This window comes from Magnolia sinica, chromosome 10, assembly GCF_029962835.1.
Source record: "Magnolia sinica isolate HGM2019 chromosome 10, MsV1, whole genome shotgun sequence".
Classification (NCBI taxonomy): Eukaryota; Viridiplantae; Streptophyta; class Magnoliopsida; order Magnoliales; family Magnoliaceae; genus Magnolia; species Magnolia sinica.
This window is the reverse complement of record NC_080582.1, coordinates 8,733,718-8,748,208: the sequence shown is the minus strand read 5'-3', so window position 1 is coordinate 8,748,208 and position 14,491 is coordinate 8,733,718. Positions and strand designations below refer to the sequence as shown.

At 38.3% G+C, this 14,491-nt stretch overlaps 1 long non-coding RNA gene across 1 annotated transcript; it reads left to right on the top strand.

The window, feature by feature from the left end:
- Window positions 1–10,253: 10,253 nt before the first annotated feature.
- Window positions 10,254–12,700, top strand: LOC131257341 (uncharacterized). Its single transcript, XR_009177325.1, has 3 exons — window positions 10,254–10,513; window positions 10,820–10,904; window positions 12,292–12,700. It is a non-coding gene; the product is annotated as an uncharacterized LOC131257341 (long non-coding RNA).
- Window positions 12,701–14,491: the final 1,791 nt, after the last annotated feature.

The window sequence follows — 14,491 nt, the reverse complement described above, 5'->3', positions numbered from 1 at the left end:
AATGATCCTGACCACGGGTCTGCTGGCCCACCTTGATGGTAGCCCCACATGATAGACAATTAACATTGATGGTGGGGTTCACATGATGGGTAGTGGATATTAAAGGTGAACTTTACATGATGGACAATTAACATTCATGGTCCCATGTGATGGATGACCCACATAAGGTAGGACACGCTGGCATTCGCAGAAAGTTCCTGCGCTTGGATGCTATGTGGGGCCCACTATGATGTGTGTGAGAAATCCAACATGTCCATTCATTTATTTTGCGAGCTCATCTAAGGATATGTGACAAAAAATGAGGCGGATCCAAAACTCAAGTGGGCCATACAAGAGGAAAAAGTGGGGATTCATTGACCACTGTTTTGGAACATTTGTATGGCCACAAGTTTCGTATGAGGCCAAATGCTTTTTTATTTCACTTCATCCCAGTGGGAATGGCCTTATAAACGGTTTGGATGCATATAAACATAAGGTGGAGCCTAGGAAGGTTTCAACGGTGGGAAACTCTTTCCCCAGTTTTTGCTCTCGTGTGGCCCACTTGAGTTTTGGATCTGCCTCATTTTTGGTCGCATATCCTCTGATGAGCTCACAAAACAGATGGATGGTTGGATTTCTCACAAACATCACGGTGGGCCCCACATAGTATCCCAACACAGGAACTTCCAGCAAAAGGCTTTCCAGGAATTCCGCATCCCATAAGCTGGGCCCGCAATGCCAATCGGCATCAAAGGTTAGCCCCTAGTGTTGAATTACCCACATCCAAGGTGGCCCCAAAAATGGACAGTGGACTTCTAAGGTGGGGCCCACATGATGGACGGTCCACATCAAATTAGGCTCTACATGATGGGTAGTGGGCATTGAAGATAGGTCCCATATGATGGGAGTTAATATTGATGGTGGGTCCACATGATGGATCACCAACATCATGGTGAGCCCACATAATGGATGGTTGACATAAATGATGAGTGGCCTACATCAAAGGCAGCCTGCTTTTTGGATGCTCCACTTTGAAGGTAGGGCCCATTTGATGGACGGACTACATCAAAGGTTCACTCAACATAATGTGCATTGGACAGTGAAGGTGGGGTTTCATGATGGACAATTAACAATGTTGGTGAGCTCCCCCACATGATGAATGAATCATATGAAGGTGGGCCCCACATAATGGACGATCCACATCAAAGGTCAGCCCATAATGATAAATGACCCACATGTGCATTAAAAAAACTAAAATAAATATATAAATATTTTATTTTTAAATAAAAAATAAAAATAAGTCAATAGTTGAGATGGTAAAGACATTCTTAGTTGAGTGAGAGGTCTAAGGATTGATTCTTAGAGTAGTAACTAATATTTATTTATCAACTTTAAAAAGGGAGGTATTATTTATAGGATTTTTAATTTTAAAAAATGGAAGTGGGAGGTAAAGAAGTCCACCACCATCTTTTTTATGCTTGTACTGTTTCAAACACCTATAATTAGCCCAAACACTTTTTTATATAATTATTAAATATTTAGTCTGAGTCCCGGGGTCGACTTGACAAGGTGAGTATTTAGTCGAGTCAGTGTTTAGGTTTTCAAAATATACTCTTTCCATCTCTGTATAAACCGAATTTGTGGTTTTTATTCTGTATTTGTTTGTCAGATACCTTAGAAGTAAGGATATCCTATGGCACCTGTTGGGAGCTTAATATATGTTGTGGGGAAAATCGAACTGGCCTATTGTACGAGAAATGCAACCAATCATAAAAGGAGTATCTTAAAGCTGGGTTGATTAAAATACCAACTCGAACTTCCTGAACTGGTGAGGCACCAATAGTGAGACGAGCCCTGGGTTGACCATCGAGTTGACCTAGTTAAAGGCAGAGTTTAGTAACAGGACTCACCTCTCGAGTTGAGCAGATCGTCCTGAGAGGCGGAAAACCCGAAGAGAATTTCGCCTCAAACCAATGAATGAAATATTTGACAAGATTCTAACTGAAGAACATGCTAACAGGGGCGGGCTCGACAATACTTTTGAAAGTAGATCTCCATCCAAATAAGGACCCTCTGACGAATCTAACGTATCCCACTAAGACACACAAGTTTACAAGTAGCCTAAGAATCTTATAAATACACCCACTTTTATTGGAGAAATGTAAGTACCAAAAACCCTTACTCATGTCCCACTTTTACTTTCAAACTGCTCACCTGACTTAGGCATCAAAGGGTCCCTGGCCACCTCCAGCACCCCCATTGTCCTTTGCATATCTTGAATACAGGTATATTGACGGCTATAAGTGTGGCACTTGTCCAAATTTAGCCAACAACAATATAAATGTTGATGTTGGTGCAAGTGACATTTATAGTAAAGAATTGATTGTGACACGTACGGTAACCTTAGCGTAGGCTTTAACGTCTGACAACAATATATTCTGCACACAAAAGATTGATGGTGTGAAATGCAAACATAAGGTGATCGAACTCGGATGGCCATAGATTGTTCATAATCAACACGTGATGCATGCGCATGCGACATGAAATGTTGTGTTCCTTATATGCTTGCATGCACAGTATTTGGATCGCTATGCCTTTTATGCAAGTTGAAATTTACCCTACAATGAATTTTGCTACCTTAGGACAATTAATGATACAACCACCTTCTACAGGCAAAAAAATGCTTGGTCAATGAGCGATCATGCACTCTTTCAAGGAGCCTTAAAAAGAGTGTTCGGACATTCTCACATATTTTTCAAGTTTTTCATGTATAAATGAATTTGACAAATTAATGATAAAATATCTTTGCTCATCAAAATTCGTTTTGACTAATCATATTGTTCACCATATGTAGTAAACCTCATGTTGCATGGGAAGTGTATTAGGTGTTACCTGAGTTTTTGATGGATGGTGTGGATATATATATAACTCATCATAGAACACTTCCATCCGTTTTCCCATATCATTTTAGGATATTTTTCTAAAGAATTAAACTAATCTATATCTCAGGTGGACCACACAACTAAAAATAGTGGACCATTAAAAGCCTTTCGTGGGGCTACAAAAGTTTTGTATCAAGCTTATAATTTACCTTCATCCAGGCTTGTTTGACCTTATCAACGGGTTGGATGGAAAGGAAATGTTATGGTGGGCATTGCTGTGGGCCCTAGTAAGTTTTTAATGGTGGACGTTCAATCACCGCTGCTTCTGTGGTGTGGTCCACATGAGATTTGGATCTGTTTTAATTTTGTGAACACATCTTAAACTAGGTTGGAGAAGCGGATGTATGGCATGGATGTACATCACATCATCAAGGTGGGCCCCACAGTAAGGGAAGTGCATGTTGTGCTTACCGTGGGCCGACCTTGATGATGTGTTGAATATCCGCTACATCTGTTTTTTTTTTAGCCCATTTTAGTTACAAAAATTAAGAAGATACAAATCTCATGTGCACCACACCACAGGAAACAGTGGTGATTGAACGCCTGCCTTTAAAAACTTCCCAGGGCCCACCGGAACCAGATCCATAATGTTTATTTTCCATACAAACTGTTGATAAGGTCAAACAGACCTTGTTGAAGACAAAAACAAAAGATCAGCTTGATCCAAAACTTTTTTGGCCTACAAAAAGTTTTAAATAGCCATTTCCCATCTTTTCCAACAGTATAGTCCACCAGAGATTTGGATCTACTTAAATTTTGGGATGACACCCTAAAATAAGCTGAAACAACAGATGGACGGCATGGATATACAACACATTCATCAAAGTAGGCCCCACACGGTTAGGATAACACCTAATCCACTCCCCTATATTACGATGAAAAGAGCCGATAAAACAGTTATGTTGATGGACGATGCCAAATCGAGCTTGACACGCGTACTGATTTCAGAGACTGGAAACCTTTCTGCCGAAGATCTGCCAATGCAACTTCACTTGAATCCAAACGCCCATTGAGAAATAGCAACTGTCGGTAATCTTTTATGTTGTTGCTGTAAATCTCGTCTGATTATTCTCGTGGAAGGATCCAAGGCTATCTTTGGAATAGCTGCTGTAGAATAAGCTTATCTACAATCTATATGTGGGGCCCAGTGTGATTTATTTCCCAAATCCACCCCGTCCATAAGGTGTACCCATTCAATTCCAAAATACTACCTAAAAATTATGTAGATCGAACATCTAGGTGGGTCACACCACAAGGGAGAGTTGGGATGGAAATGCCCACCACTGAAAAGTTCTAGAATTTTTGTGGGACCCACTTTGTTTTTTATACTTCATCCATTACATTCATAAGATTCAACGCATGAGGATGAATGAGAAGCCCAAAAATCAGACTGTTCCCAAAACTAGTGGGCCATGCAACGTGGTTTTAGAGGTTTAGGCATGATTTTACATGGTGTGGCCGATATAAGAATTATATCATAGTAATTTTTGGGATTTAAATATAAAATGAGGGGGCCCACATGATGGACAGAGTGGATATGATCCACATATCACGATGGGTCCCAAACACGACGTTATTCTAGAAACGTTGCAAGGATCCGGCCTCCATAACCATATCATTTTCTTAGTGGAAAATGATACTTTGAGATGACAAACGTGGGAATGCATTTTTTTCGGTGCCCCAGCGTGTCGGGCGGCTTGCTAACCCCACACGCGTTTATAAGAGACCCTATCTACACCTGCCATCACACGTGCCAATGTGTCATACGTGTGTGGGATACCAAGCTGTCCATCAGGTGGGTCCAACCTGGTAAATGGCACTGCCCACAGTCATGCCAGTCTTCTCATCAAGTGTGCCATGGTGTGAGAAAAAAAAGGACAAGTTAATACAATTTTGGCCGGGTTTTTAGCCGTCCAATTGTTTCTAGTCTCAAGTGTTTTGTGGATGGAACTGATTTCTAATCAAAGGTATGCCTGGATGGTGGGGCCCATCTAATGGACATGGATGGGTTGGATTTCTCACACGTTTGCTGTTTTGGCACATGTGTGGCATGTAAATGGTCTCACTTGTTGACGCGTGTGAGCTTAGCAAAGCTACCTGTCATAACTTCACCGCCTCTCTTTCAAGCCCCAGCATGAAATCATTGCAAGTCTATTCGCTGTGCCGCCCGTGACAGATTGCTGGTTCCAACCGTTCATCAGGAAGGCCCCACCGTGTGGGCCCTCTGTGCGAAAATTAAGGTTGGTCGTCTAGCCTGATTTTCCATGTTAAGTACCGTCTAAATGCAGGACTTGGATTCCATAGTGACTCTACCGACATCCATACTGATTGGTACTGGTTGAAGCTCTGTGGGACCCACCATGATGTATGTGTTTTATCCAAGCCGTCCATCCATTTTTACAGTTCATTCTAGGGCATCATGCAAAATATGAAGAAGATCTAAAGTACAAGTGGGCCACACCACAGGAAATGATGAGGATTGAATGCCTACCTTTGAAAACTTCTTGTGGGCTGGAGAAGTTTTGGATCAAGCTACTTTTTTTTTCTTTCCCTTCGTCCAAGTTTATGCGACTTCATGCAAATAAACACCTCAGTGGGCTCTAAAAAAGCTTCAACAGTGAGTGTCAGTATCCCCCTTGCTTCCTATAGTGTGGTCTACTTAAGCTTTAGATTGGCCTCATTTTTGGGTTGCATGAATAAAAAACACATTATGGTAGGGCTCATAGAGCTTTTCCAATACCAATGGTTCACAAAAAACAAAAAAAAAGAAGATATGTGGGCCACATATTCGTTGCTACAGGCTCAAAACATTTTTTGGACGATTACTTTTAGCTACGAAACTTTTTGTAGCTAAAAATCATGTATGGGACTTTTAGCGACGAAACAGTTCGTCGCTAAAAGTAATTTCCCGCTTTTTAAAAAAATTTCCAGCTAAGAGTTTTAGCGACGAATATTTTCGTCGTCGCTAAAAGTGTCGTGTATTCCACTTGGAAAATTCTGGCCCGACTTTTAGCGACGAACCAAAACTGTCGCTAATAATTTTTTTAACGACGAACATTTTCATCGTTAAAAGTAATTTCCAAAAGAGTTTTAGCGACGAATATTTTCGTGGCCAAAAAATCAGAAGTCTGCTTTGAGCGACGAACCCTTTCGTCACTAAAAGTGTTGTGTATCTCAGTTTGAAAATTTTGGCCCCGACTTTTAGCGACGAACCAAGACCGTCGCTATTAATATTTTGAGCGACGAAAATTTTAGTCGCTAAAAATCAGAAGTCTGCTTTTAGCGACGAACCCTTTCGTAGCTAAAAGTGGTGTATCTTTTGGCCCCGACTTTTAGCGACGAACCAAGACCGTCGCTATTAATATTTTGAGCGACGAAAATTTTCGTCGCTAAAAGTAATTTCCAGAAGAGTTTTAGCGATAAATATTTTCACAGCTAAAAACAATGGTGTGCTTTTAGCGACGAAACTTTCGTCGCTAAAAGTGTTGTGTATTCTAGTTTGAAAATTTTGGCCTTTACTTTTAGCGACGAACTAAGACCGTCGCTAATAATTTTCCTGCTTTTTAACAAATTTTCCCGCTAAGAGTTTTAGCAACGAATAATTCCGTCGCTAAAAGAGTTGTGTATTTCGGTTTGAAATCTTGGCCTTGACTTTTAGCGACGAACCAGATTTTTAGCGACGAAAAGTTACGTCGCTAAAAGTAATTTCTCGCTTTTAAAAAAATTTCCCTCTAAGAGTTTTAGCAACGAATATTTTCGTCGCTAAAAAATAGAAATTTACTTTTTTCGTCGCTAAAAGTGTTGTGTATTTCGATTAGTTTACTCTTGGCCCTGACTTTTAACGACAAACCAAAACCGTCGCTAATAATATTTTTAGTGACGAAAATGTTCGTCGCTAAAAGTAATGTTGCTTTTGAAGAAAAAATAGGAAATTTGAAATTTTTGAGAAAAAAATTATAATATGAGAAATTTTTTGAGATTTTGAAAATAAAAATTCTAAATTTGTATTCTAATTTTTTTGAAATATTTTATAATAAAAATGATATTTTATTAAAAGAGTAAAAAAATATACATTTTGGAAAAAATGTTATTTTTAAATGTAAATTGAAATTTATCTGTGAAAAATAAAATTACTAAATTATTAGGGAGATCCACTAATTGAACCTTTAATCAACTCTTTTTGGACAATTTAATGAGTTCAGATTGAACAGTAGATAACTTCAGATGTTTAAATCAAATTCACCAATTTCTCCCAAATTGGATCACCTGCCCTCAAATTTTGAAATCGAACGTTCAAATCCTTGATTTTGTTGGAAAAACATGAAAAATCAAGCATTTCTCACCCATTGGCACTAATTTGGTACGATTTGAACAAAATAATGGAGCAAAATGCAAAAATATGACAATGTTTGAGAAAAACTTTGAAAACAAAATGATGCTTTTGGAAAAAAAAATCAACATTTTGAAATTTTTTAGGAAAAAAATTAAAATATGAGAAAATTTTTGAGATTTAGAAAATAAAAATTCAAAATTTGTATTTTTATTTTTATTTTTTGAAATATATTATAATAAAACATCATGGTGATTCATGGGTTTGCCATATCCCGGGACAAATTCATCGGGTTTGTTTGGCTCGTTTGGCATATCATGAGATTTTACCATCCCTCCTAATCCCTCTTAATCTGCTTGGCCAAACAAGCCCTGAATCTATTTGGTCTATCCATGTCATCCATCCGTTTTTCTGTCTAATTTAAGGAGCTGAGCCCAAAAGATCAAGTGGATCATATCACTGGAAACAATGGGGATAATAATTTCCATCGTAAAAACCTTTCTAGGCCCCACAGTGATATTTAGTTGTCATCCAACCTGTTCATAAGATCATACAGACATAGATGAAGTTAAAACACAAATATAAGCTTGATCCAAAACTTCTAGGGCTCCCAAGAATTTTTCAACTGTAGATGTTCAATTCAATTGTATCCTGTGTGTGGTCCTTGTGAACATTGGATATGCCTCATTTTTAGTCTCAATCCAAAAATTTATCTGTTAAAATTAACGGATGGAGAGGATAAAATACATAAATTATGGTGGACCTCACAGAGTTTACTCATAGTGAGCTATCACTATGCAATCCGCTTCAATGGTAATAAGCTATATGGGCCCATAAAAGAGTTCAAAAATCAGACAGATCTAAAATTCCAGTGGGCCACACGCCAGACAAAACAGCCGGGATGGAAAATCCACCATTGGAAACTTGGTAGGACATCGGGATGATATTTGTGCCCATGGTTTTATTCGTGTGGTGATAACCTTATTAACGGTTGAGATGGTGTATAAATATCATAATGGGTTCTAGGAAGTCTCAATGGTGGACGTTTCCATTCTCAGTATTTCACTCGGAGTGGCCTAGCTTAGTTTTGAATCTGCCCAATTTTTAGACCCTGTCCCAATATTACGAGATTGAGAAAATCATAAACAAAGTGGTTTTGTTACTGCATTTCTGTGGGCCCACATAGCTTCTGGTCACAAGAACTTCCCATGATGCATTTCGTCATCCATCCCTTGGCATGCATTTTTGCAGTGAGGATTTTGACAACTCACGGTGCCCCTTATCAGCATACATTGCTGGGGTGGGTTTTCAATCCGTTTTGCTTCCTAAACTATGATCTCCCCTGTTTTTGTTATAATCATGCCATAGATGCTATGGTAGCAATGCTTCATTGTTGATCCTAACCTATCATGCTTGGATTCGAATATGAGCCATTTGATCTTTAGTTCTCAATGTTCTAAATTTTCTGTCCTAGACAATCATTAGTTCAGCGAATGCTTCTTAGTATAGACTAGAATATGAACAGTTTATTTCATCATCTAAGATGTATTTCGAGTTCTAAACCCATTCTCGTTGGCTATGGTATGGTGGGCACCATTCTCTATTAAAACCCTTATAGCGATTGACACAGGTATGGACGTGATGAGGTCGATCACTGTCTTCCTCAAAGTGGATAATTATTCCAATTCCACGGAGCTTTTCTATATTCTTCATAAAGATTCCTCGAATCCACGAGAAAAAATAGAAATAAATTCTAGTAAATTCAAAAATAGCTTAATTGATGATAAAAAAATGGAATTACATGGGTTTTTAATTGTCACTTGCATAAATGTGATTCTTTACAATTATAAGCAAACCATGATAATCCTAACAAATGGATGAATCAAAATGTTGATTGGACCTATTTTTGCGTAAATGATCTTGATCGTCCATTTTTAATTCCATTTACCGAATGGTCAAATTTACTAAATCAGTGTGATATTTTCATGGTAGTTCTTGAAATATGGATTAGACCTGATGAACCATATTGATCAATGGTTTGGACCGTCTAGGTTCTGAATAAAAATGGGAGCACTATAACTAATTGTGTTCGTAGGCACCGGAGCATTTCTAAATAAATTAATAAAAGAGCCCTTGTGGAGCAACAACATTCATGGGAGATGTGTTGGTGTTCCCTCACATAAATTTTTTTTTTTAAAAAATAAAAATTAGGGCTTGATACCAAAAATGAGAGGGATATAAATCTCAGGTGGACCACACCACATGATAACAATAGTGATTGGATATCCACCATTAAAACCCTCCTAAGGTCCATTGTACTTTTTATTTGACATCAAATCTATTGATTAGGTCATACATGCCCAGATGAAGGGAAAAAAAAATATCAGATTGATCCAAAACTTTTATGGCCCCCAAAACTTTTTTAATGGTCGACCCTCATTCAACACTGTTTCCTGTAATGTGGTCCACTTGAGATTTGGATATATCTCATTTTTGGACTCATACTGTAAAATGATCTTTAAAAATAGATGGATGGCATAGATGAAACACATACATCATGGTGGGGCCCACATAGCACCGACCACCGGCCATTGGCTGATGTCAGGGAGAGTAGCCAATCCGTTCCCACCAGCGACGGGGTGCTCTGTGGGCCCCACAATGATATGTGTTCTTCGTCCACTCCGTTCATCCCTTCTCTTTTACAGATCATTTTAGTCTGACATTTGGGTCAGGAAGGTTTGGATAGCATATAAACATCAAGGTGGAGCCCAGGAAGGTTTAACGGTAGGAATTTCTTTCCCTCATTTCCCCTCTTGTGTGACTCACTTGAGTTTTGTAACCACCTCATTTTTGGTCGCACATCCTAAAATGAGCTCTTGAAACGGATGGACAGAATGGATTTCTCACATATATTTCAGTGGGACCCACCCAGCATCCTTGCATTGGAACTTCCAGGAAATCCCGCCCCAAATTCATGTGGGGTATAGAACCCGCGCCCAGAAGCTAAAAAAATTCCACCCAAAATTCATGCCCAAATCTCTCTCTCTCTCTCTCTCTCTCTCTCTCAAATTTCCTCCATTTTCCCTCTCTTCCATCAATCTCTAACATCCTGATCCTCCTCGGCCTCACACACCCCCAAATCAACTCATCTCAAACCCCAATTCAAGCAAGACCCCTGTCCCAGAGAACGCAAAATCCAGCCCTAGGAGAATCTCCGGCAATTCCATCTGAATCTCCAACCATTCCACCAAATTTGACTTTGGTACGTCCCACTCTCTGTCGAATCTTCTCTTCCTTTCTCCCAATGCAAACATGTATGGTGATTAGGGCTGTTGATCTGGTGGACCACAACTTGGATGGGCCATAGTTTGAAGATTGCAGCAATCAGACAACTGTCGCCATATAAGTTTTGCCTATTGAATGTCAGTCCAAACTCATTGGATATGGCCCATTCATGTGGTGGCGCACAAAATCAATGGTCCCGATTACTGTGAACAAGCGCCCTGTGTTAGTAGGCGTGTCTTTCCACTATATCCTCTTATCTCAATCTCTCGAATTCTCATATCAGATCTTTGGAGAAGACTGCGAGACTGCGGAAGTTTCCAAAGCTCGAACCAAAGACATTGTTGTTGCAACTGTCCGTGGATTTAATGGTGAGATGTTTGTTATTGCTGTTTATATAAATGCCAATGCAATTGTCATGTAATTCTTTATTTTGTTTCCAATGACATCATAATAAGTGGCCCACACATGTATGAGAAAAGGAATGGTTGGAAAAGGCCTAACTGACAAGTGTTGGGTTCTATCTTAGAGCTTGAGAACTGGTAAAGGAAATTCACATGAGGAGAGTTTGGACATAGTCTGACATCTGGGCCATTGATCAGGTGCACCATTTGAATGCCCTAGTCATAAAAATCTGGCCATCAAGTCGGCCTCACATGTATGAGAAAATGGATGGTTGGAAAAGTAAGATCGACAATTATACTCAATGTACAAGCGTGGCCCACCTTGCAATTAGATTGCCTTGATTTTCGGACCAGGAATGCTTACAGCAGGGCTCATCCGTCTTCTTGCTGGTATTGTGTTTCTGTTGTGCATCTGAACTGTGTCAATGGGGGATTCTGCCGAGTACTAAGATCATGGCTGTCTATTTGAGAAACTTCATTTGTACTTATATTTAACTATTTAAAAATGCTTTTATCATTGACTAATGCTAATTTTCCTGTTTAAGCTTCCTTTTCTTCCTTTTCTTGTTTCTCTTTTTTTTTTTTTTGGTTGTTGTTGTTAATTTTCCTGTTTAATCTGTGGCCGAAGGGCCGATTTTTAATGGGGGACATTCAATCACTATTGTTTTCCTGTGGTGTGGTTCACCCGAGATTTATTTCGAGCTCATTTTTTGGTATCAAGCTTAAATTTTCTTTGATGTGTCGTTTAGTTTCTCATAAAGAGAGGTCCTACGTGAGGTTGAGAATGTGTTCCAGTAGCTGTACAAAATTCTAGAGGGATTATTCTATGTAGATGAATTTAAAATATTGAAAAGAATATTTAAGATGCCTCACATACTTCTCTAAGATCAAACAAGAGCCTTGTTACAATCCAGTGTGTCAACCAACTAGAGAAAAAAATGGAATTTTTGAAAATGGCAGCATAAAAACTTTCTAGTCTCATAGTGAATAAATTAATTGTTTTGAAAGCTGTAATCAAGCTCATATAGGCCATCTTTTTTGGAGGAATGATTCTATAAAGATAAACTTAAAACATTGAAAAGAATATTTCAGGTGCCTTGGATGCCATTCTAAAATCAAACAAGAAGTCTATTGGAGTACATCCCAATGTATCACAATCCAATGTATTAGGACTTGGGAAAAGTGGTTTGTTTTCCAATGATACAAACTGTTTAAATGATAGGACGCACTTTCTACTATCAATGCTAACAAATAAACACTCATAAGTTGGATCATCCACTGAAAATTCAACTCACGATGTAAGATTTTTTGTTGTACTCTTACCTGTGTAAGTGCTCATTATGGCCTTTTATAGGCAAACCAATCTCAGTTTTGGACGGAGTTCCAATTGCTATCAAGGATGAGATAGATTGCATGCCCTATCCAACTACAGGTGATCTCATTTTTGAGTCGAGTTTTAAAACTATGTTTTTAAATATTTTAGGGCTTTTATGAGGCATGGCATCAAGTTTGAGCTAGTTTACTATGGAGGCTATTGTTTCTTTTGGAACTTAGAAATAGGTGGTGAACTATCATTGTAGTATAGTCTACTAAAAGGTGGAAACCAACTGGTGCAAAATCAGTTCTAGAATTCTGCTGGTTTAAAGGTATTTCTCTTGATTGGGGTTTAAGCCTCAGAAAAATTAACTCCTGGTGGCACGTGTTTTGTTTAATGGTATTTCTCTTGATTTAATGGTCTCATGCAACTAGCTTTCAACAGTAAGATATGAGAACTCATAAGCTAGCTTTTAGATGTTGATCTATTAGAGCAATCGGTGAAACAAAATCATAAGTGATGTATCATCCATTGATTACAGGCAATAGGCAATTTTCAGATATATCACAAGCTCACGTGACACAATCTGGTGACTCTTAAAGCAGTAACCCATGACAATTTCCAGATTAGTACAACTCTTAGAGCAGTTACCCGTGACATGTTGGACAAAATGCTAGTCTCATACCTAGATGCTTATCTAATTGAGAAGTTTGAGCTATGTATGATGACATGATCTGTCAAAACCCATTTTGAAATTTATGTAAGAATTGCCGACAGTTGCAATTGTTTGATTTTCAAGACCCATTTTGTAAGAACCATCAACAACTCTCTTCATGATTGCAATTGTTTGATTTTCTAATGTTTCTCTTCATATTTCCTAGCTGAGGGAATGTGCATTTTCTAGTTGAGGGAATGTCCATGCACACCTGGTAAAGTGCTCAACTCATTAACTGATTACTCCAGTAGATTATAAATGTATAAATTTCACAACTCTGGAAATATTGATCAATCAAATGTTGTACATAAAAGATTTAGCATACTCTTGCTTCAAATGCTCATCCTCTGCTCATATTTTGTTATCTCATATTTTGTTATCGACACTCGAAGTTACTGAGCTTGATCAGATAATAAACCTTGTTCTTGAATTTGATGAACATGTTATGTAATGTGCGCATGATCAAAATGGAAAACATGCAGTGAAAAGTAAGGCATGCACATTGAGTTTGGAGAAATGGGCTTCTTTTTCTCATAGAAGAGTGATCTTTTTTATATTGGTCCAAGTCATGTTCATATATAGTGTGGGCTACCTAATGAATGGTCTGGATGTCTGGCATGCATGCCATCCAAGGATGGGGATGAGCCTTTGCATGATAGCTCTTATATATACGACCTGCATTCCATCAAAACATATGGTATGTAATGAGATCATGTAGAAAAGAAACTCTTCATTAAAGGCAGCCATATCAGTCTCAAACTTTATTTGGTTCAGGAGCCTGATCAAATGCTCCATGAACGAACACATGAATCCATAACATTTTCAAAAGACTTCCACTCTAGTTTCACATTAGCCAAAACACTAAAACCAGAAAAAAGAAAGAAAGAACCAAAATTGAAGAGAAAAATGAAAAGAAAGTGTATGGATTAAAGCTAATTTTCATGAGCTACACTTGAAGTTCTTGGAGAAAGTTAAATCAAGATTGCTGAATAAGGAGATTGTCAAAGCTACTTATGAGAATTGCAAGGTGCCTTAGTAAAACTTTTTTGTTACCCCTGGTTGTCATTGTCACCATACACATTTTCCAATCTCCCATACACACGGACGAATGAGGTCCTGTATAATGGACGATCCACTTTGCAACTAATCAGTGGTTTGGATCGCAGAAACATATGGATCCAACTTGTACGGACAGTCGCATCTGGACATTATGTATGTCATGATCATCAGGATCTGGTACTTCTCTCTTATAAAAAATCCATCTGTTAAGCTTATATGTATTTATGTGTGAATAAATGTGATGTGGATGAGATTGTTTGTGTTTGGATGAATTTAGTTTATGTTTGGATGGATTTACTAGTTTGGGTTTAGATGGATGTGAATGTAAATATGATGAAATATTATAATAGTTGTACATCAGGATGAATATGATGAAATATATTGTAACAGGTGTATATCAGGAATTTTGTGCTGGAATTTTATTTTTAAAAAGAGACTTTTAGCAACGAAAAGTTTCGTAGCTAA